The sequence below is a fragment of the Amblyomma maculatum genome, chromosome 3, assembly GCF_055883805.1.
Source record: "Amblyomma maculatum isolate TAMU_Amacu chromosome 3, ASM5588380v1, whole genome shotgun sequence".
Lineage (NCBI taxonomy): Eukaryota > Metazoa > Arthropoda > Arachnida > Ixodida > Ixodidae > Amblyomma > Amblyomma maculatum.
The window spans coordinates 80,624,842-80,652,623 of record NC_139346.1 but is presented as its reverse complement, the minus strand read 5'-3'; the positions used below and the strand labels follow the sequence as shown (position 1 = coordinate 80,652,623).

Here is a 27,782-nt window from a genome sequence, read left to right as displayed (position 1 = left end):
TTCGCCTCGAACCTCATAGCCTAAAGCTCGGTTAAAGGCCCAAGCTTTTCATTGCAAGATGGGTAATGAATCATGTAGTGCATCTTGCATGGATATGTCACGGTTGGAAACAGGACCTTGAAGTAAAACAAAAATGTCAATCTTTCTCTGTAGAAAAGCAATGCACAAAAAAGAAATTTCCGAGCACATTATTATGCTCATTATTTCGCGAAGAAGCAAATAAAACTGCCAAATTTCGTTGTCAGATGGCGCGCTTTCACCAAACAAAAAGGTTAGGTGGCGGAAGAGCTAGAAAACCTCTAAGGCGGAACCTTTCATAGTAGCCTCCCCTTGCAGAAATTGTTTACGGATGGTTTCTGGTTTATTTCGCACATTCCTTGGGTCTTACCTCCACTCAGTGATTGATTTATTCAGCTGGTTAAGGGTAAAGAAACCTTGTGAAATTAGAGCAGATATGATGTGTTTAAGTGCAAATGGTATGACACCCTCGTGCATATCGTCCATAGCATCTGGGGAAAATGTTGCGTTGGATCGAATCCCTGGCTTGTGATAGCACAAGCTTGCTTTACTCCATACAGATATCCAGAACCTGGCAAGCAGCGTTCAACATGTTAACATGGTGCTGATATCCAGCTAGTGTGCGAAGAGAAAAATCATTCTCAAGATATTTGTACATGATTTCATGGTGAAGCGCCATGGTTGAAGCTCTGCTGAAAGCCACCAATCCTATGGGTGGAAAGGCTGTCGCCGGTAGAAACAAAGATGGACCCTCACACAATATTTCCATTAATTATGCCATCATTTTACGTGCTCGATGTCACGCCCAGTGCCTCGAGGCTTCGGACCCCAGACTGTACCTCATCATAGAGGGTCCTGAGCCGTTCTGTGTCATGGAGGCTGTTTACCGGACGAACACCGAGCAAATGTGTTCCTCGATGATGACGTCCTCCTTGCCAAATCTTTCTGTCAGGGTCTTGATGGCAATGGCATAGTTCTCATTGCTTAACGACAAACCCTCAATAGCTGCAGCAGCCTTCTCTGTAAGATAGCTTGTTAGGTACTGAAATTTATCAATTGGTGAAAGAGCTCCGTTCTCGTGAATAGTTGCCTCAAATTGCGGACAACTCTCAAGTTCCTGAAGATCTATTTTCTTTTCAATGCAGTCGTTGACTGTTGACGTCCTCCTTGCCAAATCTTTCTGTCAGGGTCTTGATGGCAATGGCATAGTTCTCATTGCTTAACGACAAACCCTCAATAGCTGCAGCAGCCTTCTCTGTAAGATAGCTTGTTAGGTACTGAAATTTATCAATTGGTGAAAGAGCTCCGTTCTGGTGAATAGTTGCCTCGAATTGAGGACAACTCTCAAGTTCGATCTATTTTCTTTTCAATGCAGTCGTTGACTGTTTTTAACTCTTCTGACTGCTCGACGAGAAGGTCAAACTGTCCTTCGAGCTCACCGCTTTCGACTGCAGGCTGTTGTAGAAGGTTGGTGACTGCTGCGACGATCTTGTCGATGGCCTGTCATAGTGCTGCTTGCTTCTTTTGAAGTCGCTCTATGTCGCCGTTGAGGACAGTTGACAAACACTTCCCGGGTTTCGGCACCAAATTGTCGAGGGAAGCTGGCTTGTGGTAACATTGGCGTGGACTATCTGCTGAAAATTAGGCTCGCAAGAGGCCCCATTACTGATGGAGTTGTCGATTGGTCTTCGCTTGAGGCTTGATCTCCACAATTTGGTCACCTGCGGTGTGTTCACCAAGATCAACGAAACCTGTCACTTGAAGAGAAAAGAAATGAACAACCATACAAACTTCAAGTGCAGAAATATGATTCAAACAATGAAGCAGTATTTAGTTGTTAATCGTCGGTACTTCCAAATGAGCAAGGACAACATTTAAGGTGCAGTGCAGGCTCGCATTAATCTTATGGTGAGCCAAATATTGAGACTTACCTGCTGACTTAATGTTGAGGTGATCAGAAAGTTTGATTTTGTCTATTAGCAGGCCTCCGTGGCAGCCAAAGGTGTCCCTGCCCGTCGTCTTCTCTGTCCAAGCAGCGAATATATTTGGATTTAGTCCAAATCCACCTTTAAGCATTGGAGATATTTCTGCAGGCAAGTTCTTCCTGGCAGAACAAATATACTCTCCCTCCGCAGATGTTCGTATAATTTTGGGCTTCACATTCTTATCATGATGCATTCAACAATCCAGTTGCCATCATATGTCATATCCTTGGCAGATTTTTGTTGAGAAGCATGAAAACAGGTCCTAACAGCCAGCTGCGGCATTCGTGGAAGGGATTTGTTTTTTGCTTCGAACTCAGATTCACTCAGTGCCTTATGCTGTGCTTTAATTTGTACCACCTGCTGCTGCACACTAGCTAGATATTTTTTTTCTTTCTTCAAGGCACAAGAAACATTGTACTTGTTAGTACCATGATTTTTCCGTTTAGCGGCAGGTTGTTCAGAGAGGTTCCTCCCGGCTGCAGGTGCTTCGGATAGTTTTCGAATATTGCTGGCACTGCGTTGGGATTGAGGCGCAGTCTCCCTGGCCAGCTAATTGATGATGCCATCCACTGTAATACTGAACGTTCTTTCGATGTAACTGCCATCAAAATGTTTCGCAGACAACACTTGTCGAAGTTAGTTTGCGATCATTTCTCTTGATTAGCCGCTCCCATTCCAGAAGCCGTGCAGTGTCCGACGGCACGCCGAACATAGAAACCATCTCCGGGTTCGACTGGTAGCCGCTCCGACACAGTGGCACAAGCATGCTTTTCTCTGCCTTGATGCTTCGCCTTAAGCATCATTAGTCGAAGCAGATCTCTCTTCCATTCGCTCAAAGAACAGTGCAGAATTAAACAAAGCATTTTGCAGAGCGAAAAGCACCGCCAATGCTACTGCACAACTGCGGGGAATACAACAACAGCAGGTAGCTAGCAAAGCCGCTGAAAAGTTGCTGGATGGATGGATGGATGCATACTTTGAATCGGGCGACGGCATCACAGGCCACCTAGCCATGAATAGTAATATAATATGTACATATTCTTGCCTTGGTTTCAGCCACCAATCAGTTAACCTTAGTTTGTTTATTCCTACTCTTTTAAAGTCTATTTTTCCTCCACTATTCCAATTCCATTCCATTATTCCATTCCAATCCCGGCCTCGGCGGCAGCTTTTCGGTGGAGGCGAAAAGCAAGGCGTCCGTGTGCTGTGCGATGTCAGTGCACGTTAAAGAACCCCAGGTGGTCGAAATTTCCGGAGTCCTCCACTACGGCGTCTCTCATAGCCTGAGTTGCTTTGGGACGTTAAACCCCACAAACCAACCAACCTTCCTCCATTATCCTTAAACCCTAATGCTTTGACTAAATCTGCCTCATTGCCTTGAACTATAGGGTGGAGCCCTTTACAGGAAATTCAGTGTTCAACCATTTTCTCATCCTCCCTACACACACTGCACAGCGTGTCTGCCTCTTGGTACTTGGCTCGGTACGTCTTAGTCCGCAATAATCCTGTCCTAGCCTCGAACAACAATGAGCTGTTCCTAGAATTATCGTAAATGCTTTCTTTGGCTATTTCCTGCTTGAAAGTTCTGTACATTTCCAATGCTGATTTGGCCTCCATCCCTGTTTTCCACAGACCCCTCTATTTCTTCAACCTTTTTCTTAATTGATAATTCCTGGATTGTCACCCTACTGCAGTCCAATTTTCTTGTCAATATTCTTCATATAGAAGTAGCTGAAGACTTTCCTAGCCCACTGCTTTTCTCCCATTTTTCTCAATCGTTGCTCAAATGCTATCTTGCTGCCAGCTTTCCTACTCTCAAATGAAGACCATCCCAGGTCACCCTGCACACCCTGGTTTGGCGTATTCCCATTAGCTCCCAGAAGAAGCCTACCTACCCCGCCCTGTTTAATTTCCAACTGTGCTCGGATTTCTGATCTCATACACAGGACTGCATTGGCAAAAGAAAGACTAGGAACCATCACCCCTTTCCAAATCTCTCGCACCCCTTCATACCTATTGTAATTCCACAGTGCCCTGTTTTTCATAACGGCTGCGTTTCTGCTTCCCTTAGCTGCTACATATTTTTATGCGCCATTAGATATTAAGATCGATTATTTATCCACACCTCAAGATCCTTTCACTTATCCACTACTTCCGTCTCAGCCCGTTCCTTCTTGAGAGGACGGATGATATCTTTTAAAGCATCCGCATGTACTTTCTTTAATTTTTTCCCAGCTCATTATTCATCGCAAATGAATTTTAGGCCCTATAAACCACTGTTTTTATGATATCACAGAGCAAATGCATTTTTAGGCCCTATACACCACTGTTTTTTATCCCTTCATGAAACATCACAACTATCACATTACGCAAACTTGAGTACACCGTTAACCTTGTGTTTGGCGCTCTTTGGCCTGAGGCACCCTTGCGCCATTAAAATCCAACTTCATCATCATCATATCCACTACTTCCGCCATGTCCTCCTGTATCTTATGTTTGCCGGCCTCATTATCATTAGAAATCAAGACTGCCAATTTTTCATTGCTAAGCTGCAGACTAACTTATTTCCCTCTGTACCACAGATATCTATCAACTCCTGCATAGTTACCCTGTTGTCAGCCATCAGTACTATATCGTCTGAATACATTGATCCTGGTAAGGACTGTTGGATAAGTTTCCCTTGCTTTAATAAGGAAAGGTTGAAGCTGAGTCCACGTCTTTCTAATTTAGCCTCCGATCCTTGCAGGTACAGCATGAACAACAACGGTGACAGGGGACACCCTTGTCTAAGCCCCCTCTTTACCTCTACAGGCTTCGACACCTTTTTTCGCCATTGTATTAGCACCTGGTTATCTTTTTAAATATCATTTAAAAGATTGGTTTCTCCACCTAACACATCCAGAATACTCCATAAGTCTTCTTGACGTACACTGTCATAGGCTCCTTTGATATCCAGAAAAGCTAGCAATAGGGGTCTCTGTTCCTTTTTTGCTACCTCAATACACTGTGTCAATGAGAACAGATTGTCTACTAACCTCCTTTGTTTCCGGAAACCAGCCTGCAGCTCTCCTAGCAACCCCTTGCTCTCTGCCCATGCCTGCAGTGTGTACTTTATAACCTGCATCACCATCCTGTAGACCACTGATGTCACTATTATGGGACGGTAGTTGTTTATTTGAATAGTACTTTTACAGACAACTAAGTCGTGTCTTTCACACATATCCAGCAGCATGATACCTGTCGAGTCTGTGTATCCGTCCATATCTTCTACATGAGCATTCATTCTCTCCTACTATAATTATCTTGCATCCTTTTCCTAGCTCATTAATATCACCTGCTATACATTCTACCATTGTTTTGTTTTCCTCTCTGGCGGTTGCTCCTGTCTACAGGTAAAGCCAAGGAGTGTTTACTCCTGCCACGTTTTCTTTTAGCCATAAATGTTCCTTGCATTCCTGTTTGACTCTTTGCCAATTTGTGCTTTCATGGATGAATGCCACAATTCCCCCTCCCTTTCTGCTGCCCTCTGTTCTGTTGCAGCATTCCCATTCATATTTGGGGCTACAGGGTGGTTGCTCGATGTTCTGAAGATACGTCTCCATAAATTCATAAACCATTAACTTTTTCTGCTTTAGCTGCTCTTCTATTTCCTCCCACCTTGCATATTAATATACCTTATGTCTGAATTAATTTGGCTCTTGCACTTATGCTTGTTGCTTCTCCTATGTCTTCTGTTTCTCTGATCTAGGTTTGTCCTGGTCGCCTGTGTTTACACTGGTGGCTTCAGGGCCCTGGGACCTCCTAAAAACGTTGCCTGGCGGCCTATCCCGCCTCCTACCCTCCTACCGGTGACCGAGCTGTAGTGGATGCCGTCTCGTCCAAACGGCTGGAGGACGGCCTCGTTCATACAAATCCCTGTTAATTTCCATTGTGTTGTACCCAAGTTGTCGGCTCAGGCTCCTAATGACCCGGTTAGCCTCGACTACTCTGTTCTGCTGGACTGTCCTTAGACTTCCGGGATTCTGCATACAGTCACGTGCACTTTCTCAGAGGCCTCCTTTATGTTATTTACTCCTACGTCTAACTGCATCTTGAGATTCTGGCGCGTCCCCTTCAGGACATCATTGAGCCCAGCATGGATGATGACCAGAGTTTCTACATCCTTGTTGTTCTCTACGACCTCCTGGTCTTTGGCCATCGATTCTACCATACATTTCCCCCGATTGTGCCTCCATCTTCAAACGCCTGTCTCCTTTCACTGTTGCGAGGACAACCTCCTCAACCCTCGATACATCGGAGTCCCCCATTACCAGAACCCTTCTACATTCTAGCCTTTCATCTCCAGCTTGCGCCAACTGCCGCCCGTTTTTTCACTTGTTGGCCCTCCTGTCGTAGGGTTGTTCCACCCTTCTCATGCGATTCCGAGCTTGTCGTTAGCCCTCCCAAAATTTGTTTTCCTACCTCTCTGTAGTGTCTTGGAGCTGCCGCCGCTTAATCGTTTGCCTTCGCCTCTTGCAACACTGAGCTGAAGCACTATCCCCTCTAGCTGGTCGGCCTTTGCCCCTTCCATTCTAACCTGCTCTACTGCCTGTGCCTCCAGTGCAATCCTTTTTTCCCTCTCAACCTTCAGGGTCCTCCTGAGCTTCTGAATCTTCCAGCCTCAGAATAGTCTCCTTAAACTTAACACACAGCTTCCACAAGAAAGTAGTCTCCCCAGCGTCATCTTAGTTATCAAAACCAGTTCATCCACGTAGCACCAGTGATTGAACTCGTCACATTGCACAATGTGCTCCCTCCCGCCCCCCACGTCTTCCTTAACTTAGCGACCCATAGGCAGCCCGCCAACTACTTAGGGAAAATCAGATACCTCCACTTTCCTTAGTCCTATGATTTGAAATTAGCACTTTAACTCGTGCAGAAGAATATGCTTTCAATATTAAACAATAAATATAAAAGCGCACATAGCCACGGACGACATCGCTGGCAAATTCCTTAGGAGTCCTCTGAAGTCTGCCTCCACGTGGTCCGCGCACAACCGCAACCTCTGCATGGAAATACTACTTCAGATGCCGAAACTCAACTAAGAATGTTGTGGCTTGCATATGCTGAGCTCTGAAGGCAAAAAGCAACAAGATACTTATCACAGTGGAGCACAATTCAACCCTAGAATCTTGTGGGAAGCCAGTATGGCACGTCATATACCTATCGCCGCAAACGATCGCCCTATGTGAAGACTGCAACACACTCTTGTGCTCTGCATTTACACATTGGGGTCTCTACTAACTTGCATTTTTGTGCAAGAGCTTTTGCAGGTACGTTAAAGCACAAATATGCTTGGCTATTTATGCCAGTAGAGAATATGCCCAATATTGTTTTTTAAGTTTTGTTGGCCGTTAAGCCTGGAAGAGCGCAGAAGCCAGAAACACTCTTCAGGACTTCTACCACACCGTGCAGCAAAATTGACAAAACGGTTTCGTAAGCGAACCTAGTCCTCACTAAAAGGCCTCACTCGTATAGCACAACTCTCTGCTCCTTTGTCAAAACAACGGGAGTGGGCACCTGCAAAATGCTCGCGCTTTGAGCCACCGCTGCACAAAACGTATTTCGATCGGTCGCGGCTACTCGAGAGCTGCAAGTCGCTTAATAACCTGCATACGAGCCGCGCTTTACGCTGTGAACAAATCTCGGTCGGAGTTATAAGTGCAAAAGAACAAAACTGATTCCTTAAACGTAATGTGGCTCGTGATTATCCCGCAAGCTACCAGCGCCTCCTGCGAAGACTAAGCTTGCGCCACTGGCATGCCTATTGCAGACACGTGACTGAGAGAACTGACTAGTGAAGAAGCTGCTGCGCTGTTACCTTGTTGCCCCAAAGTACGCGTCGCCATTATGAAGGAACGTCTACAGTAACACATTCAACGAAGACAGAAAGTCATTCACTTTTCACTTGAGTTTTTTGGCACTGTCTTCATTGAAGCGATCAGCCTTTTCGCAAGAACCTCCGGTGAAGAGGACGGTTCAACGCCAAATGCAAATTGAAATAGAACAAATGTTCGTCGCAGCTGTGCATCGTATTGTATGTTGAAGACCCATGCAGTAGAGCTCGAAAATGCAGGTCAAAGATTAAATGAAGTTCAGGGTGTCCACTTTAAGGCCGTCTACTGCTGCCGCCTGCAGCAATAGCTGGAACAGGTCTCCAGCAGCTACGACTGCCAGATACTCGCAGTTATCCCCCTATACAGAAAAACAGGAGGCGTCTAAAAGTAAGTAGGCTGATGACGTTTTATGTTCGTGCTATTGAGGAACTCACCTGGCTGAAAAACCGTTTCGGGTTTTCTTTTGGGGAAGCAGGGCTTCAGCTGCAGTATGGCGCTTGATAAGCAGTCTGAAAATGGTGATATACAGTGCTAGTAGTAACTACAAGAGCACCTAGAACATTAATTTGACTCACACTTGTAATCTTCGTTCCGGGAACCTGCTCTGGCTTCGTTATATGCTTCAGTTATGCACACAGCAACCTTGAGTTCTTGGGCTCTCACCAGCAGGTCTTTGCCGTGTTTGTTTATGAAGGAAAGATTTTCTTCTTCGTGTTGGTTTGTCAACCTCGGGAACTACTCCTTCACATAAACATAAATGATAAAAAATAATGATAAAAACTCATAAAAATGATAAAAAAAACTGTCACTGTACTTGTGTGCTCATTCAGAAGGCAACTGCACAATCGACGCTAACGCGATCGCATGCCGTTTCTTGAATGTTTTACAGAGAGATATTGACATCGGGCATGTCATTCAAATGTTATGGGAGGCAAAAAATAAAAGCTTCATATGGATTCTCGTGACTTCGAGTACTGTGAGATCGGCGTATGCCATCCATCTTGGGCGAATTTGCGCCTCATGGCGTCTTTCAAGCGGGCAACACATCCACACACTTTTTTGTTTCCTTTTTCATTAACTCGTTCAGTGCCTGGACTTAAAGTTAGTCTTCAGCATCGTTGACAGGTAGTTTGTATAGATTAAAGGTAAGGGTAATAGTATTTTTCGACGAACAAAAATACAGTCAAAACTCGATTTAACGAAACCCGATTTAACGAAAATCTCGATTTAACGAAGGTATCCTAATTCCCCCTCAGACGCCCATAGGGTTCAATGCTTTGACTAACCCGAAATAACGAAACCGATTCCGTGATCTGTCCCGATTTAACGAACCTTTTTTCGAGAAATAAAGGTGAAAAAGTGTTAATTTTTGGTCTATTTTGTAGACAGCACCCCAGAAATCGGTGCGCCCGTTGCTCACAAAGTGCACGCAGGCAAAGATCACCGACTTCTTTGGCGGAAAATAAATTTGTAGTCCCCTCGGGCTTTTCTTGTCGAGTAAGAATTTTTGTTGTTTCTTTTCATACGCGCTAGCGGCGCCGGTCGTGGTGTTTGCGCTACCCACTCGAAAGTAGCGCGGGGGGTCATGACGATGACCATACGGACCCCCAAAGATTGCGCTACCAACTTTGGTGCCAATTTGTCATTAGCTGTGTGGCTTGCCGTCCCGTCGGCGGTATTTAGGGAATATTGTTGCGCCGCTAGCCGAACCGTCCTTTGGGTCGGTGCTACCGGCGTGAATTCGTCACGCGCGAGTGCGACGAAAAGTGAAAATGGTACGTGCTAACCGATACGACCGCGATAAGCTGGTACGGTTTATGCGGATGCAAAATGCATTATGTTCAATGGGTGCTCAGTCGGGGACTTGACTTTACTACTTTTAAAACGAAAGTACTGTTTAAGCGGGTACGTTTTAACGAGGTTTTACTGTAATCGAATGTACTGAATTATGTGCCCAAGAAATGCCTCATTCAATTTAACGAAGTTCTCGATTTAACGAAATAATTCACGGCTCCCCTCAACTTCGTTAAATCGAGTTTTGACTGTACTTGAAACATGAAACACTTCAAACACTTGAAACATGAAAAAATATTTTGCCATAAAACTTACTTTTACTTACCACTGTTTGTCGCTGCCTTTCCTGTAATGGCGCATCCTCAAGCATTTTTCCTTGCCTTTTTTCTCGCTTCCTCTACATTTTGGGATGCCCGTTATTAGGCATTCATTCTTTCTCCGTAATTTCTGACCCCTTTGTAATGAACCCTGTTTAAGAAAAAACGTTTATGGGAAAAGCAAAGGTTTTGCGAAGAATGGTGCATATCGAGAATGAAGGAGAAAATGGAGGGAAGAGTTTTTAGTCTAGATTTCGTTCACGAGCTTAAGAAGACAGTAAACAGAAGAGAATAAAAACTTGTCCCGGCCCTGTCGCGCAGCACGTGGTACTTTATGACTAAATGCCTGGCAGCCTCTGCTTTTAGTGTCCCCAATACTCAATGATCAATAAGCGCTAGCACAAACATTGAAATATAAAGGGATAAGTATACTACGGTGTACATTTCTACAGCACTTAACAAGGTCGCTACATCGCTGCTCACAACAGGGAAATGGACTGGACTGGTTCAATGGAGAGTATAACTGTAGGGCCAATCGCGGAACACAGTCTACGCAAGTAGACGGACCATCATGTCCTTATTACTACATTTACGCAGCAGGCTGATATTGAAAAGTCCAACTGAGGAAGTTTTGAGAATAACTGTGTCTGCATTTTTCATTTTGCCCTTTTTAACCTTAGATTTCAATATCATACTTGAATTATGATACGAATATAACTTCAAACGAGTTGCAACATCAACTGCAAAAGAAATATGCGTTGTTTCTTTCATACCTGATCCCCGTTGCCGATAGAGGTGTTTCCATGCTGAAGGTATTGCCCAGATCATTTTCAAGAACGACGTTCAGCTTGCTGTGCTGTTAAACAAAGCTCTCAGAATCCATGCCAACAAACTCTTCGAATTCCTTGTCGTATAGCTTGTGGGCGTCTACTTAGATCCCTCCGTGTCCGGTGTTTGAATACAGCCAAAAAGTGGGCCGTTCTACGTGTTGCGTCGCCGTGCGTACAGGGAGACACAGCAGGGTTCGAGCCCCGAGCCAAAAGAGGTCCGGTCTGCGCTTGCCGTGCTGGGGCACTCTCATCTCGAGGGAATGGGCGGCACTATAGCACAGGCATTTTGTTCACAGAAAGCTATGGTACAAAATACTGCACTGTAATCACTTCTAGTCTACTCGCCCCAGGCGTTGGCTTATGCTGGCCGGTGCAGCAGCGGAGGCCGCCATTTCTGGTAGGTCCCCAAGGGCGGGCGACGAAGCTCTCGGCTCGATGAGGGTAGGAACCAGCCCAACAAGGCACGTGAATATCCGTCGGCATAAGCTGAGCTTTTTGGGACGGCGAAAAACGCTCGCTCACGTACCTTGCCGCTGCGGCCAATTCCCATCACCTGCGCTCGTCGCCCCCGAATTTCCCACGCGCCGCAACCCGGCTCCCGAGGACTCAACTTTGTGCCTATCACGTTAACAGTGCTCAATGAGAGGTCAGCATAGAGCGGCACCTCTATAAATGGTGTTTCCTAGGGCTGATTTGTTTGCATTGACCAAGTTATGGACTTGTTTTTTTAAATATTTTCTGAAGTGAATTCGACATTGTGTTTATATATTTTTTGCATCTTATTTTGAGAAGTTTTCATTATATCCCACAGTTTCTTTACTTGATCTGTGTACGAAACGGTGTATTTCTCTGAACTGAAGCATTTTTTTTCTAATCTTTCAGTTTTCATATTGTTCATGATTTTACTTCGTGCAGTGATGGAAGCAGAATTTTACTTTTTGGAGCAGATTTCGGAGCAGTAAAAATTCCAGTTTGGAGCAGCGATTAGTGTTTTCGGAGCAGTAAAAATGCCATTTTGGAGCAGCCATTCGTGTTTTTGGAGCAGAAAAAAAATGCTAGTTTGGAGCAACCATTGTTTTTCGAGCGGATGGCAAAGAAATTACACCACAATGCCTCCGACTTAAAACTGAAAAGCACACTTAAGCAAAAACACTGATAATTACAGTAATTTATTATGAAAATACTGCACATTTCACGCATACAATAATCAACATGAATATCAAACGAACTATTATGAGTGTCGCTGGTTATAGAATGGTGGTAAAATAGTTCAATATTTAAAGCACCAGTTCTTGTGGCAAAAATATGATGAAAGCCAATGAAGGTGAGCAGCACAATGTGGACTAGAAGTAATCGTGGTAGCACGCTTGTCACACAAGAAGTAGAAGTTCACAATCAATTCAAGATCGAAGTAGTCCGTCACTCAACACATGATTTCGCATTAGTCTGCCGATTAAGCTCTACGAACCCGCACTTTTTCTTTTGAAGCTTCAAGCTTGCACAGAGCATCCGCAAGCCTTTCCTGTCCTTTCTTGAGTAGTTCTTGGCCACTTTCAATGTCATGAAAAGCTTTTGCCTTCATTCCTTTTGCAATCAATGCTTCTGCATTGCAAAGCATCCTTTTTGCTGACTGAATCTCCGTTTGCAGATCTTGCTTTGGACATCTTTTTGTTGAATTGCAGCCATGGTCAAGTTTGCTTTTTTTGACAGCTGGCTCACACTCAGCGGTCAGTCTTTCTTGGTAGCGTTTATAGGACTGTTTCACAGCACTGAGCATGTCACGTTTTACTGGAATTGCAGAGATGTTCTTGTCATACCTTTTAGCAAATGACTGTATAGCACGCAATCCATTGATGCTTTCAATGGACAGCTTGCTGCGCTCCTGTAGGATCCGGCGATTTTCGCTGAAACCCCTCGCTACATCGGCACTACCATGTGAAAGGGAAAGCAGGGCTTTTACAAGTTTTCCTACCAAAGGGTATTTAATGCCGCCATTTTTGTTTTGTATGCTAAAGACACTTTGCCATGTGCTGTCAAGTCGTTCACTTGGATCAATGCACAGTGCTTCAGATGAAACCAATGCAAATTCATCCATCAGAGCCGAGACTTCTTTGGGTGCAATCACCCCAGGAACTTGCTGGGCCAAGTTTCGAAACGCCACAGCTGAACTTTCTTCTTCTATGCTGCTTAGGTCAAGACATCTAAGATCTTTTAGAACGCCATTATCAAAGGGCAAACTTGAAAGTAGGTAACCCGCAGACTTAATATAGAAACTGCGAGCCCCCAGCCTAAATAATTTTTTTTCTTCTGCTGACCAGTCAGTGATGGAGCCCTCTGTGTCCACACCAATCTCAAAAACTTCCTTCCAGTTTCCTGGACACTCAACGTCAAGGCTTCACTAGATTTTCAATAATGATGATATTAGACATGTTTTCGGTTTCTCTGGGACCAACTGGCTCGTCACACGCTTGATGTTTTTCGCCTACGTTTCTGCAGCGCCGCTTCGGCGCAGGTGCGGCTCAGTTACCAACGAAAATGCCTGTTTGGCGCAGCATGTAGCAGCATTTTTATTTTGGCGCAGTTTGGCGCAATTGGCGCAGCACTTCCATCACTGCTTCGTGCGATTCTATGCAAATTTTTGCTCATTTAGACTGGGCATTTCTGTACATCAGTGTATATGCAGGGAAGAACAGGACATTAAGTACACATGCATTTTATCGACAATCTCAACTGGTTTGTAACACACAAAAAAAACACTGACTATTGCTCATTGCCTGCAGTGGGCACCTGTCTTTTCACTTGTTTATAAGGCAGGGTAGCACATAAGACTTGAACAAGTAGACGGGCCTTTCAACAACATCATTAAAAAATTACTCATTGAAATTTACAGGCAACAACGTAAAGTTCTCACAGAAAGCGCACCTTCAACATATCCTGTTTTGTAATCAGGAGAGTTTGCCTGACTGTTAATCTCTAGAAATGATATATAAAAAATGAATAATAAGCCATGGCCAGACTCGAGTTTGTGCCCTAGACAGTTATTTTATGTCAGCGGGAATGTTCTTACACTTTCAACACCTTGCGTGATATTAGCTTACATCAAATGTAAGCCAAAATACATTTGTTTGGCTTGTTTTTCTGCAAGGTCGGAGGTGAAATTCGCCAAAAATGGCCGTGTGGATTTCTGGATAACCAGCTTTAGCAGCGCCATTCTGTGAGGCTCGATTGTGTCCTTGGAGCACACGAAGAGTGGATTCTTCCTCAGCGACGGCAGCACCAGGTCTGCGAACTTCTTAAGTGGCCTTGGCCCCCCAACAAGGAAAGGAGCCAGGCTTGATGCAGCTTTTTTTGAGGCGGCTGACAAGCCCTACAAATGCCAAAGTAGGATATGACAGCCCTCCCCTGTCCATGCCTGCTAGGATGGCAGTAGTGGTCGAATGCGAGGCTGGAGCCCGCAAATTGTTGAGGCAGCCCTCACATTGAATGCTATCCTGCGCAGCTCTGACCAGGAAGCCAGCACTTATGGCCAGCGTGCTGGCTCGAAGGCTAGGTTCAGGGGCGCCTGCAAGAATGATGGTAGATTAGAACGTAATGGCGCTTGTTTTTCAAAATGCTACATTGTAGCAGTTCAATTCTAAATAAGTCACTCGCAAGCACAATGATCAACAAATCAGTGATATGCTCTTACTTCATGGAATGGATCAGTTTGTAATGGATTCAAAACAGCAATTGCTTTGGTGAAAGCGTCCTTCAGAAGGCACTATTCAGGCATTGCTAAGTGTGGAATTAATATCCTTTCCTTTTCTATAAGGCCTCTGCCTTTAATCTTCTCGCTCACTGACCCTGATGGTCATTTGGGGTCAGTACTTGAATTTAGCTTTAGGTTATTCTAGTTTTTTGAGGCTCATAGCAAGTGTGAAAGACTGTTGAAGCAGCTAAGTATAATGGGAGAAAAGCAGTATCCTTAACTCTTGGTATCTGGGAATTTCAGTTTTCGAGTTACTTTTTGGCACCAGGCATTCTAGAATTTCATGCTCAACTTAGAAACGGCAAGCACACATTCAGCAGAGCAATAAGTATTATCGGTTGATTCAGCACTTTTTTGCATACTTGGATAGCATTCCAGTGAAGCAAGATGAGGGACAAGCTCCTTGATTGCAGTGTCGGAAGTGGCCTTCACAGGAACAGGAAAGAGTGTTGATTCCTTCTCCAGCGAGCCCACCGCACTCCCAACATTGGCACTGGAGGAAGCATGGACGACACCAGTGACCAAGATTTTCTGCAGGGACGATAAGGCTGTATAGGCGTCTGTTGAAAATAGTGACTCTACATCGTCACTTGAAGAGTTTGCTGTCAGCACAAAATGAAATCCTGATTTCAAGAGGAACCTTGTGCATAGCACTGTTGACATGGTTGTCACTCTCAATGCCTCATAGGTCTCTTCAGAGAGGAACTCCATCTTATACGATATGGCTTCTTTCCATTCCCTGAAGTAGTTGAGAAAGTCATTCTCGAACCACGAAAGCCTGAAAAATAAAAATAAAATTGTAGAATAGCAAATAAGTGCATGTCACAAGAGAAACGGCAATGGGCTTTTCAGTAGCCGTAATAAAGAAATGTGCTTTCCATAGGCCTTAGGCTGGAAGCTGGGGTTCGTTCAACTATAAAAAGCTATGCTTCTTATAGTAAAATAAGGTCAGCAGCAAGGCAGCCAATCACATACCTCTCGTCATCTGCACTATAAAATGAAATCCTCAAGGCATCTCTGCTGATCCAGTGAAGGGTAGTGCTCCTAATATTATGAAGCACAAACCATTTGTGCACCAATTCCATGAATTCCATGGTTGGCAGGCAATTCTGGAAGCCAGGAGCTCCAAGGCTCTGCCCATGTTGTTGCAAAAATCTAGAACTGTGGTGACCTAAATGAGAACAAAAATTATTTGTTCATTCTTCTAAATAACTAATTAACCTCTTTAATAGTTATGCCTGCATAATTTACCTACGGGGAAAAAACTTGGACAGCCCTGCAGACATTCATTTTTTGAAAATTTGTTGGCCACAGGTGCTTCTTGGTTAGGCACCTCACCATTCTGAAAGTACCCTGTTCTTCCTGGATTTTGTACAGCAGTCTGTGAGAAGGCAAAACGTTAGTGAAACAAAATATGGATGGTTAAAGCAGAAAAGTTGTCATTGTACCTCAGGAAGTCTGGAAGGATGAACTTACCATTTCTCCTGAACAGTCTTCATCTTGAGGAACTTGGACCTAATGTTTTTTAGTATATGACAGCAGTCAAAAGATAAAAACTTAACGGTCCGGATCCAGAGGGTGTTGAAAAAAATTACATTCACGAACATTAGTCCAGCTTAAAGAAAAATCAATAAATTATAAAGCACTTGCATGACAAAAACCATGCGTCACTTTGGTGAAACTTTTCAACTATTTTTGCAATGAAAGTGCGTACAGGTTTTAACAACCATTACTTACTCAACAACAGGTTTATGCCCAGGTGAAAATTTTCTACTGGTATGCTACTGGTATTCTACTGGTTCCAGTAGTAGTGGTTTATTGCCAGATTCCCAGTGCCCACTGGAACCATTGGCTACTGGCACCAGTAGCTACTGGAACCAGTTGCTGATGCTTCCGGCAAATAGTCACACAAAAAGCTAAAAAACAGGTGAAATAAATTGCATGCTTTATTTTCCTTAGGAGCCAGGTCCAGGCTGACTACCACTTGATCAATGACCAGCTAGCTGTTGTAGGTTGGTTCAGTTGGCTGACTGTACCACACACATTTACAGGCTTGCGTAGCTTGGCTTTCAGGATGTCCTGAATTTTCTCTAAAAGAATGCGGGTCAACTCGTTCTCGGTGCTGGCAATATCCACTGCCCTCAGGGCACCCCGGTGCTATAGTGTTGCTACAAGGAGAAAATTCAATTTTTAGTATTGCAAAACACAAATGCCGTATCAGTTGAACTAGCACTGTTTTGCTGTTCAACAATAGAAAACCTGTACTGCTGAAAAAATGTCTGCAGCTGGCCAAATTTACAAAAGAGGTCCCCAAATCCAGCGGTCATGCATGCCATTTTCTGCAGTCAAGCGTCACATGCACCCATAGGCCTCGGCAGGATTTTGTTGGGAGGAGAGGGGGTTCAAGAAACAATCCCCTTTCATTATTTTTTGTTAGGGTCGAAATAAACATTGATCACAGGGGGAAAATAAGGAAGTACAAGTGAAAGTGGCTTGCGATGAGAGTGAGTGCAAGGGCTGGTGTGGCTTTGGTGGGGGCAAGTGCTCCTTCTGCACCCCCTTGACAATGCCCATGCATCTACCAGAGCAAAAATATATCTTGAAATGCACCACATTTAAATGCTAGCTGATGCAGAGGTTTAGGAAAGAACTAGACATGCCTTTGCTAATAAGCTAGCATAGGTCTGCTCCACTAATATATGATTATCAAATTAAGTTGTAATATAATTTTACCAGCTTTACCTGACACAACCTGAAGTTTCTCTGATGTCAATGGGGGCTTGGGCTTCTCCCCTGATGCATTTTTCCTCGAGTAAGTCGTGCCCGTTACGCTCCTTTCCATTAGTACATCAGTGCCCCATATGGCTTGGGCAGTGTCCTTGACCACCAATGTGGGCTTTTTGTTGAGCAAAAATTTTTCAGCTGCAATTCCATTTAATATTATACCTTTGGTTAGGTGGAACTGAAAACGAACAAAAATTTTGGTCATAGTTTACTTGAAGTCACACAAGAAAAAAACGTAGTACGCAACTCAACACAAGCTAGATTGCTTGAAAGCAGCTACTTTTAACAAGTAAATGCTCAAGATCAACAGCTGTACTCTAAGCAAAACAAAAGTGAACGTTCATCTGCTACATGTACCCCAAGTGGTGGCCTCACACCACAGTTCTGCACATGTCTGTGCCAGTGCAAGCCACCTAAAAGCAAACAAGTATGGAACTGTTTAATGAATGCACACTTTAGCTTACAGTGCTCTGACACAGTACTTGAGCAATATGTGCTCCTTGATATTACTCTGCATAAAATGGATAACAATCATGATCTGCCCATCTGCTCCTCTGCAACTGGCCTAAACAGTAAGCAGAAAATTGAAGTCGTTATGACAAAATAAAGGAGCCAACAGTCTACGAGTCCAAGGTAAACATATAGGGATTTTTTTGTAGTTCATTTTGTTCAGAATTAGTGTTGTGATGATTTTAAGGAAAAAGAATATAAATACAAAGTGGAAGGAAAAACAGTGCACATTGTGTTCCTTCCGCTTTGCATTTAATATCTAAAATCATCACTACTAATTCTGGTGAATATCAACTATGAAAGAAAAAAAATGTCCCCTTGTTTACCTTGGGCTCGTAGACTGTTGGCTCCTAGCTTTGCCTTAAACAGTCTTACCCTTGAGAACAAAAAAAAATTATAATCATTCTACTGCAGCCTGCAGACTTGTGAAATTATTCCAAAAAGCTGCATTAACTAATGTGAGTTAAATATATACCTGAAAAGCAGGGTTCTCCCCAGGGTGGGTGACGATGGTTTTTGCCACCCATCTCTGAAGCTGACCGGCAACCTCTCCAACCATGCGCTCACCACTGCCCACCTCTCGGGCTTCAGATTTGCTATACTCTAGAACAACATTTTTTACTGATATGACCAGTCATGCCATTTGAGAGACTGTAGCATACGTCACTGGCCTTTTAGTTTTATTCTAGGATGGCATCACACCATTTTCTCTCTTACACTCATGTGCTTTCTTTGCTCTTTAAGTACGCGAAGTTCAGTGGAACCGTTGCGTTTTGGTTTTGAGGATGCTTCACCACACGGGCTACACACCATGCGATGAAGTGTCCTCAAAACGCAATGAGGCCATTTACATAGCCACTCCCTCCTTCCCACCAGTCCTCAAATGTCTTTCTCAAAATTTTCTGGGGAGAACCCTGCTGAAAACAAAACGTCAAGCATGAAAACAACTAAAAAAATGTTTATATAACTGTTCAGAATATTATACTCGCAGAACCGTCTTTCATGTAAATGAAGTCTCCACTTGGAACTACATGAGGGAAGAAACTAAGTAAGACTTCTTCTCATGCTATATGCATGTAACTAATATATTTAGTCTTATCTGAACCTGTTGCCTACCTAAAGCTGTAAGTACATGCTGGTTTTCAAGCCTGCATTGCCATTCCTCCCTTTGCCTTGGTTCAGCAGAAGATGGTGCTGTAGAACATTTGAGAATATTAAAATCATGATTTGGCAGTGCAAAAGGAAATGTTACTTAGAGAGGAACTTGACTCCAAGGCATGCTTCAAATCTCCATAGCTTCTGAAGTGAAATATATAAAATAATACTAAAGCTTCGAAATGGTTTTGGCAATGTGGAATATTACAAAATTCACTTAACTGCTTACCTTCTATTGAGCTTTGTCTGGCAGCTATTACAGAAGGTGCTGCAACAAAAATAACATTTCAAGAATAACACCTCAAGTTCGAATGTCTTTTACACATAGTACCTATTTTGGAATAGATTGCACATCACAGGTCTCACCTTTGAGTGCTGAGGCTACCTTCTATAATTACAACCAAAACAGCATGCGACAAGTGAATTAGCTGAACACCAGGCTTTCAGTGCTTTTTGAACTCAACCATGGCAGCTGTTTTGATGCCTATGCAGCTTGAGCACAGGTGCAATATGCGATACCTTACATCTGATTAATTTGGCTGCACTAATTATCTGACCATTCCCATATACCGGCCCAATTGTGCGATGCCAGTTGAAGCAGTCCAGCTGCATCTGGCTCCTATTTATCATTAGCCGCTTATTATTGCCAGCTTCATATTGCGTTATGGAAACTACCGCTACATCATGAAAACTGAAACATATTGTGCAACCCATTTATGGTTTCAAAAACATCTTATAATTGGGCCTTTACTGCCAGTATGTTGAAGGTCTTTTGCTCGTTCAACTTCATGTAATAATGAAGAGCAGACAAAAAGCACATGAGGTCTCACTTTTAGACTAATTTACATGCAGGATCAACAGAAACACGTAAGAGTAGATCAGCACGCAACCTTACCACCAAAAATTTTGCTCTCAAGGCACTTCTATAAGCTCTGAATGTGTTCCTTTAAAAAGGAATTGCCTACTTGCAGCTCTTGAGCATGGGATCTCCAGAAGTCTTTCTGCCGCTTCATTTCCCGGAGCTCACTTTTTGAGCACAGGTCATCATCTGTGTCTGATGATGACCCAGCAGACTGGCGTCGAGTTCTCTTGGACTGCAAAAGGATGCATGATGTGTTGGTTAACTGGTTTGGTTTGGTTTGTGTGGTTTAACGTCCCGTTGTGTGGTTTTACATCCAGTTCTAATCATATACTGCTATTGCCACAGTGACTTTTTATTAATGTATTTTTTAATTATGGAGATGCTTTCAGCCCGTCATTGTGACATATATTCTGCAGTATTCAAAAAAGTCCTGGTAGTAAAAAATAATTTGAAGTCCTCTGGTGCATTAAGAGCGCTTTTAAAAGTGTGTCTTTAGGTTGCTGTATTTTCAGTTAAACTTAACAGTTCACAGATTATTTCTGTTGTGCTCTTCCCCGCAGGGGGCACCTGTTAAAGCAGGTGTTTGTGTGTTTTGTGCGACACCACGGACCCCGAGCACCCACGCTTAGCCGTGCGTGGCATCGTCGTGTCTGGGGAAAAGGGGATCCTGGTGGTTGAGCCGATGCCGAGTGTTTGGACCTTTAAGGCCCCTCGGCGGAGGCAACACACCACTTTGGCCCACGCTTCCCATAGACGGCACCTCCGGGCTGACCCACCCGGGGGAAATCGGCAGTCGCCTTTTCCTGTTCTCCCCTCCATCTTTCACTTTCCTATTTTCTTTCTTAGAACTGTCCTGTCCTCTCTTACCTTCTTCATTTCTTCCTACTTCCAGGCGGCGAGGGTTAACCTTGTGTGGCTAGCTACCCTGAGTTACGCCATATTGGGTTATAGTTGCGGTGTACAGCTGGCGTGGGCAGGAATAGACAATTTCTGTCCCGTCCCCTCGTTGGGCTCCATGGTGGGTGGCTGGCACTGCAGCCGAAAAATACACTTTTTATGGCATCTAAACACCTTAACCCCGATCGTCCTCCTTCTAAAAGGGGGCGCACCGAGACCACCATGTTCTTCTCAAAGAACATAAACAACTTTCCTCGTTTCCACGTGGTCCACAGTGACCACGAGGAAATCACTGCACGACTTGTGTCCCCATTTGTTGTTTCTCGAACGTTGACTGAGGCCATTGGCCAGGGCTATAAGATAAAGAAACTTGGAAACGGTGACCTGCTACTAGAATTAATATACAACCATCAGTATCAGAAGCTAAGTGCAGTCGAATCATTTGGAGAAATACCGGTACAGATTAGCCCGCACCGATCACTAAACACTGCCCGAGGAGTCATCTCTGATGATGATCTTAGGTACGTCAGTGAACAAGAACTTCTTGAAGGCCTGAAGGAACAAAATGTCACAGATGTTTACCGGATAAAGATCAGACGAGATAACAAAGAGATAGAAACAAAGCACATTGTACTCACCTTTGCTGCAAGCACTCTCCCAGAATCAGTCGAAGTAGGCTACACAAAGATAAAACTGAGGCCCTACATCCCTAACCCACGCCGCTGCTTCAAATGTCAGAAATATGGCCATGGCTCTCAGAGTTGCCGTGGCCAGCTCACATGTGCAAAGTGTGCCTCGCACGAACACCCTACAGACAACTGCGAAGAACAGCTGCTTCTCTGCTCAAACTGTGAAGGTAACCACCCAGCTTATTCACGCTCATGCCCATACTGGAAAAAAGAAAAAAATAATTACACTGAAAGTCACCGAAAACATATCTTACGGAGAGGCACGAAAGCGGCTTTCTCTTCCTCAAAAGCCACAATACTCCGTTGTGACGCAGCAGGGCGCGGCATCACAGCGGTCGTTGGCACCTGCCCAGGAAGCACACAGTTCTTCCAGGGCAGCGCCACCTGCGCCCTCGGTGGAGTCAGCTAGCGCTACTCCACCACCACCCGCAAAGCTGGCTGCGCGGACCCCCAGGTCAGCCGGCCCAAAGGCCTCGACCCATGAGTCGAGGCCTAAAACTGACAATCCTGTGCTTTCTGCACAGTCGTCCACCGCATCTGAAGATGCGATGGACACAACTTCTTCACCCCAGCTGCCTAGGCGGCAAAGCTCACTGGAGCGAAAAAGAAAGGGAAAAGTCCCAATAACAGGTCCCAAGGACCTACAAACCTAAATTTAAACTTGTCCCTTAAATAACTTTTAATTATGGCGCTCCTCATTTATTGGAACTGCCGAGGACTCTTTAAAAATTTAGATGATATATATGAAATTCTTGCGGACTATCAGCCAAACATACTTTGTCTGCAAGAAACCCATTTAAAACCAGCAGACTCAAATTTCCTTAAGCAATATAATGTATTCAGGAACGACAGGCAAGGCAGCTCTCACTCCTCTGGTGGCGTTGCCATTGTAACACAAAAATCAATCCCCTCTCGAAACATCTCACTCAACACAGACTTAGAGGCAGTGGCAATCAGAAGCTTAGTTTATGGCAAAATAACAACCGTATGTTCCCTGTATATTGCTCCAACTTATAAGCTAAGTAGCGAAAGTTTTGAAAAATTGATTGATCAACTTCCGGAACCTTGGTTGCTGGTCGGAGACTTTAATGCTCACCACCCATTATGGGGATGTACAAGAACGGACTCCCGAGGTGTTCTAATCGAAAAATTCTTATTGTCCTCGGGATCATGCTTACTAAACACGAAACAGCCAACTTACTACAATATAGCTTATAACTCTTACACATCCATAGACCTAGCCATTGGCTCCTCGATGTTCCTGGCAGCTACAGAGTGGACTGTCATTAACAATCTATACGGAAGTGACCATTTTCCGATCTTAATAAAATATACTGGGAACGGAAATGAAAATGTGTCGAATCCCAGAAAATTCAAAGAAAATGCAGCCAACTGGAAGATGTTCAGGGAACAGTCATCATTGGCCAGTTCATCAGTTACTGACTTAGGCGTTGATGAAACTCAACGCTTAATCACGCTGCACATCATAGAGGCAGCAGAAAAATACATTCCACAGACGTCAAGTAAGCCACGAAATAAACGAATACCCTGGTGGAATGCAGAATGTAAGACTGCTCGTGAAACTCAAAACAGGGCATGGTCGAAACTACGCCGATACCCCACAGCCGAAAACCTAACAGCCTTTAAGCGTGCAAAGGCAAATGGCAGGCGTATTCGACGCATCTCCAAGCGAGAAAGCTGGTCATCATTCCTGTCTTCAGTGAACTCCTATTCTGACGCACACAAAGTTCACAACAGGATAAGAGCACTTAAAGGATATAGCACAGTCCCAACGCCCCTTGTCAGCACCAGTGGTGACTCTCTTGAACATCAAGCAGACACACTAGGGCAACACTTTGAATACATATTCAGCTCAGCACACTATACAGATTCCTTTTTGCGGCACAAGGCAAGAGAGGAGAGGAAGCACATACATGATAAAAGGCCATCCTCAGGAGGATACAATAGCCCATTCACCATGCAGGAGCTGAAGATTGCACTAGACACATGTGGTAACACAGCTCCAGGTCCTGACAGGATCACATATGGAATGCTCAGGCATCTGCATGTGAACACTGTTGAAACCCTACTCTACCTGTATAATAAAGTATGGGCCACAGGACGCTTTCCTAAAGCATGGAAGGAAGCGATCATCATCCCAATATTAAAACCAGGAAAAGAACCCACACTTGCTGCTAGTTATCGGCCTATCGCACTAACCAGCTGTCTTTGCAAGCTTTTTGAGAAAATGGTAAATCGTCGCCTTCTCCATTTCCTTGAATACAATGGTCTTCTTTATCAAAACCAAGCTGGTTTTAGAGCTGGGCGATCAACAGCTGATCAGCTCATTGCCTTTGAGTCTTATGCAAGGGATGCTTTTGCACATAAACAACATTGTTTATCTGTCTTTTTCGATCTTGAAAAAGCATATGATACCACTTGGCGCTATGGTATCATCCGCGACCTCTTCTCTCTTGGCATCACAGGAAACATGTTGAGCACAATTCGAAGTTACTTGTCTGAACGGACCTTCAAAGTTCGTGTTGGCAATGCGTATTCAAAGCAGTACATTCAAGAAAATGGTGTCCCTCAAGGTGGTGTTCTCAGTTGCACACTTTTTGTAGTCAAAATGAACTCTTTAAAAAGCGTGCTGCCAAAAACTATTTCTTGTTCTGTATATGTTGATGATGTCCAGATAAGCTTCAAATCTTGCAACTTGGCCATCTGTGAACGACAAATTCAGCTAGGTGTAAACAAATTGTCCAGGTGGGCTGATGACAATGGGTTTAAATTTAACTCTGGAAAGAGTGTTTGTGTACTTTTCTCTAAGCAGCGTGGCATCAGGCCTGACCCCAACATTACACTGAATGGCCAGAGCCTTGCCTTTAAAAAAGAACATAAATTTCTTGGCGTAGTTGTTGACGAAAAACTTTCCTTCATTCCCCACATAAAACAGTTGCGACTGAAGTGTCTCAAAGCGATGAATTTGCTAAAAATTCTCTCTCACCGGTCATGGGGCACAGACCGCGACTGCCTTCTGAACCTTCTGAATAGTGTAGTTCTATCACGCATTGACTATTGCTCGATGGTTTATGGGTCAGCATCATCCTCTGCGCTAAAATTGCTCGATCCCGTGCACCACCTCGGCCTTCGCCTCGCTACAGGCGCTTTCCGAACTAGCCCAATTGCTAGCCTCTATGTCGAGGCGAACCGATGGTCACTGCAACGAAGGAGACAATTTACTTCTCTAACTTATGCTATGAAGGTACTATGCCAACTGGACCATCCATGTCGTCGGCTCCTGCTTGACAAAACTGGCACAGCACTTTTCTCAAAAAAACCATCTCTAACACCACCATATCCAATCAGAGTTGCCACGCACATTGAATACCTGAATGTTTCGGTTACCAGTCTTCATACAACTTCCATAAAAGACCTAATTGCTCCTTGGGAAATGCACGGTGTTAATTGCGACCTGTCGTTTCTTGAAGTGGGCAAACATGCATCCCCTATTGCCATACAGCAGCATTTCATGTCACTTCAGGAGAAGTACACTTGTGATGAATATTACACAGATGCTTCGAAGTCTGCTCAAGTCTCCTGTGCAGCACATGGACCACAGTTTTCACAGTCAAAAACCCTGAACAGAAATACTAGTATATTTACCGCTGAATGCAATGGTATCCTTTTAGCTGTGAGACACATTATAGGAAATAAAATACAGACGTCGATCATCTACACAGACTCCCTCAGTGTTTTAAAGTCCCTATCCTTTTGGAAATGGCAAAATAAGAACCCAGTACTGAACTCTCTTTATAACACCCTTATGTTTGCCCATGAACAAGAAATTAAAATTACACTGTGCTGGGTGCCAGGCCACCGCTGTATACCTGGTAATGAGGCAGCTGATAGGCTAGCTGCTTCAGCTGCCCTTAGAAATGACACAGACATTGATAAGATAACTTATCATGACCTCAAACCACACATAAAAAACATGATTCGACAACAATGGCAAGAGGAATGGGACGCAGCATCAGAAAATAAACTACACACAATAAAGGCAAAAATAGGCAGGTACACCACAGAAAAACAACACAGATTTAAAGAAGTAGCCCTGTGCAGGCTGAGAATTGGCCACACATACATAACCCATACATATCTTTTAACCAACTCTCCTGCACCACACTGCTCGAGATGTGGTGATCGACTCACTGTCATACATGTTTTAATCATATGTGCACAACTGGAACCAGAAAGAAGACGTCATTTTCCCTCCTTGTTCACTCATCAAATACCTGCACACCCATCCATTTTTATTGGCGACAACCCAATGTTTCCTTTAAAACAGGTGCTTAAATTTTTATCACAAGTAGGCTTTTTACATGAAATTTTTTATCGACGTGGGTCTCAGCCCGCTCCTCCTTGAGAGGACGGATGAGATCTTTTAATACATCTACTTATACATTGCGCATCCATTATATATCACAAATGAATTTTAGGCCCTATACACCATTGTTTTTAGCGATATTACAGAGCGAATACATTTTTAGGCCCTATACACCAGTTTTTTATCCCTTCATGAAAAATCACAACTATTCCATCATATAAACTTGAGTGCACCATTAACCTTGAGTTTGGCGCTCTTTGGCCTGAGTCGCCCTTGCGCCATTAAAATCCATCATCATCATCTGTTGTGCTCTTAGAAATTCTTACATGATGTCATGTATCTGCTGATCATGGCTAGAAAAAGTTCGCATTGTGGAACTGTATAATTTACCTATGCTGCATTTTTAAAGTATTATCATGTTCTAAGCTTTTCTTCGCTAGCCTCTGCTCACTGTGACTTACAAGAACTGAATGTTGAGATGGGTCACTATTAAGCCATTGTTTCCACTCTGGAATGTTACTCCAGGACGAAGTGTCTTTTCTTATGCATTGTTGTTGCTTTTTTCCTGTGATATCATATTGTTACGTGGCAAGGTTAGTGCACGAAGGTTAGTCCAGGATGATGCAGTACACAAAGCACAGAATCACAGCAGCGTTAACCTTCTTCTAGCACTGAACGTTGCTGCCACTTTGTCGTCTTCTGTGTCACTCCTTCCGATCGTTGTCTTCTTTTACGTCCAGCGATGCAGGGCATATATGTCACATTACCCCCCCACGAAAAGCACAGTCCCGGTGCGCACTAGGACGAACTACTGGAGGCTTCATTCTGGCGACATGAACAATCTCGGTGCGTGGCATGGAGGGCTGTCGCGGCTGATGTACAGGGGCGACTTCGTATGTCACAGGAGTGACTGGCCGTAAAACATGGTAGGGTCCTGCGTAGCATGGCAAAAGCTTCTCGCACAGCCCAACTTTACGAGCGGGAGTCCAGAGCAAGACTAGAGAGCCCGGAGAGTAGTGGACATCCCGGTGGCGAGAATCATGGCGCCGTTTTTGAGAATTTTGGGAGGAGGCCAGTCGTCGGTGAGCAATAACACGGGCTGCGTCAGCTCGGGAGATGGCGTCACGAACGTAGCAACTGGCGTTAGCGGTGGGAGGCAATACGCTGTCAAAAGGAAGGGGAGGGTCGCGGCCGTACTGAAGATAAAACGGTGAGTAGCCCATTGTGTCGTGACGAGAGGAATTGTACGCGAACGTTGCAGACGGCAAATTAATATCCCAGTCACGGTGATCATCCGAGACATACATAGAGAGCATGTCCGTGAGCGTGCGGTTGACGCGTTCGGTGAGGCCGTTCGTTTGTGGATGGTAAGCGGTGGTAAAATATTGCTTAATGGAGCAGTACCGAAGAATTTCATCCACTAATCGAGCAAGAAAGCAACGGCCACGGTCAGTGAGCAGCTGGCGTGGAGCACCATGGAGCAGGAGGACGTTATGGAGAAGAAACGCAGCCACATCAGTTGCACAGCTGGTGGGTATCGCTCGGGTGACAGCGTAGCGCGTAGTATAATCCGTGGCCACTGCAATCCATTTATTCCCCGACGCAGAAAGTGGGAAAGGCCCGAGGAGGTCAAGGCCAACTTGGGAAAACGGGTCTACTGGGATGTCGATCGGCTGCAGGGATCCAGCAGGCATAGCCGAGGGCTTCTTCCGTCGCTGACACCGGTCACAAGAAGCAATGTAACGACGAACTTCGTCAGGACAGAGTGGCAAGTCCAGATGAAGCAGTCCAGAAGAACAGTCAATGAGCGCGGAATGTGCAGTTAAAAAGTTGAGTCCTAATATAATGTCGTGAGGGCAACTGGTGAGGACTGTAAATAGGACAGGGATATGGCGGTCGGCAATGGTAATTCTCGCAGTACACATACCGA

At 44.3% G+C, this 27,782-nt stretch overlaps 1 protein-coding gene and 1 pseudogene across 1 annotated transcript in view; one reads left to right on the top strand and one right to left on the bottom strand.

The window, feature by feature from the left end:
• The window catches only part of LOC146195071 (uncharacterized), a 90,459-nt gene that overhangs the window by 53,821 nt on the left and 8,856 nt on the right, over positions 1-27,782 (top strand). The gene's annotated exons all lie outside the window — the stretch shown is intronic.
• LOC146195072 (uncharacterized) lies at positions 902-6,201 on the bottom strand (annotated as a pseudogene).